Source organism: Atta colombica, unplaced genomic scaffold, assembly GCF_001594045.1.
Source record: "Atta colombica isolate Treedump-2 unplaced genomic scaffold, Acol1.0 scaffold123, whole genome shotgun sequence".
Lineage (NCBI taxonomy): Eukaryota > Metazoa > Arthropoda > Insecta > Hymenoptera > Formicidae > Atta > Atta colombica.
In genome coordinates this window covers 155,118-157,581 of record NW_017259210.1, presented here as the reverse complement: position 1 = coordinate 157,581, position 2,464 = coordinate 155,118, and positions in this window count along the sequence as shown.

Below are 2,464 nucleotides of genomic sequence, written 5' to 3'. Positions count from 1 at the left end.
ATATGTATATATATATATATAATTTATTGTAAAAGCGTAACATGACATTTCTTTTTTGCCGAATTACTGAAGAGAAGAAGAAAGGGAAGCGCCAGGAAGTCAAAGAACTAGGAGAGGGGCTTTGTGTCAAAAACATTGAAAATATTTATTTATCGGTATTCATATACAAGTACACTACACGCGCTGTAGATATGTCCCTTAGAATCTAAATACTTACATCTCCGAGCAGCGCCGGAGAAAGGAGAACCAAGCTTATTCGATTGGAATTACGGCTGGTTTTTTTTTTAATTGTAAATCGGACGACGGGTCATCGATTCTCGCCTCTAAGTCGCTTTACCGTTAGTATAGTGCATAGGAACTGTAGTCGAAACGCGCGCGAAACGATTTCGCGGGGGCACAATTGAGGAGAGTAGAAGTGGAAGAGGGAAGAGGGAGCGGGGCAGAAAGGGAATAAGAGTGTCGTTCCTTCTCCGGCCGACGCTCCGGCGGTCCTCGTAACTGCTTTTTGGCAAAAAGGTGCGATTGTATATTTACAAATTGTTTGTAACGTGTCGACTCTCTCGCGATCGCATCGCATTATCGTGATCGTTTGAGGCGAGCGAGGCAAAAGTGCGAGTAATCGAGATTCTGTATGTGTGTGTGTTGTATTTGTATGTATGTATTTGGATTTATGTATTCTCAAAAATGTTTAAAGCGAATCTCACTCTGAAGAGTGAAATGTCACTCTTAAAACTATTGAAAATTGAGTCACTCTTTTTCAAGACTGATTCAGTTTTCACTCTTTAAGAGTGAGATTCCATTGCGAAGAATTTAGAGAGAGTGTGTTAAATCTGGAATCGTGTCGAGACCTCGTCGTTGATCGCGGAAATCGCGGGCACTCGTTAGTTAACAATAGAAGACAACGTATTTACACGGTGCAGCATCCCCATATCTTTCGCCGACCGCGGTCGAGAAACGCACATGACTTCGTCGTTACAAACAGGCACTCTCGGTATTTTACAGCGACGCGACTGCGATGTTGCTGGTAAACATCGTCCTTTAAAGGATATCGGAGCTCAGCGACGACGATTTGGAACGTTTTATTGCTATTTACGGTCGTATCTGAACGCGTTAATCAATGTCATTGATCTTACGTTTGCACTTTGTGCGCTCAGTCGAGTCCCTCTTTATAGAAATGTATCATATTATAATATTAGAAGGTGTAGTGATTAATTACTTATTAAGCACCGAGAACAATGTTTTTACTCAAAATAAATAAATAATCATTATTTTTCAGTAGATATTAATTGGATTTCTGTAAAGGCCTCGATGTCGACCGCGGAATTTACAAGCATACCGTATACAAAATATGGAACATTCACGCCCGAAGGAAATATCGAAAAAAAAGTATATGGGGAAGGTAATGACAAGACTGTACGAGAGGGATTCCAAAACTCCGCTGATCTTCCGGCTTCAATTTCCTCTTCGTCGTCGTCGCACGCTCCGCCGTATAATATAGGCAATTAATGTTCAATAAATAGAGATGCCTTTTCGCTATTAAACGACCCTTAGATGATCAATATATTATTGCAGAATGAGATATTGTACAATATTAGTTGTTTTCCATTTACCAAAACTCAAATAATTTGTGACATTATAACTCAGTTGTTGCACATTCCTTTTCATTTTGTGACAAGTGAGAGTCAATCGAGTTTTCATGTACAATCTGCACTTAGTTGTGTGTTTTACTGACAATGAGTTTTGTTAACTCACATTAGTGAGTTTATAAACTGTGTTGTTATGCGATAACTTTGTCATCAAAGTAAACAAGTAGTGACACATAACTTTAGACTCGATATCGCTTGTGTGAAAATGGAAAGCAACTATTATTGATCTATATTGAATCCGAGACTGTTTTGAATTATTTAAAGGATTCATAAATAATTTAGGCCTGTTCTTTTTAGTCGAGTTTTTTGCAGGGCATCTTTCCTCCTTTTTTTTTTCTAATGTGAAGAGAAATGAAAGAAAAATGAACCGTGCAAAAAGTTGAGCTAAAAAGAACAAAGCCACATACACAAAATAATTGAACAATAATAGTATCTAAGGGCCGTCTTTACGATTGTTCCCGGATTAACGTCGATTCGCGCCTCTATCGTTCTAGCATATCACATTGATAAAAACATATGGTTGATCGATTGGGGAACAATAATCAGCAAAATACCGCCAGTTCTTTCTTCACGTCGCCGACTTCGTTTCATTATCGTCGAATAGATATTTTACTTTCCTCATTCTCCCCTCGTGCTTTCGGGAAAAATCACATTTTGGTTCCGATCAGTGGACTTGATGATCCGGGCCGAAACACGATTTAAATTTCGACGGTTTTCTCATTGTTACACAATTAATCTCTCGCAACTACTAATCGGCGACGGCACAATCAAGCACTGCACGTGCGTTATAGCTCGTTTTTCAATGATATCGAAAAATA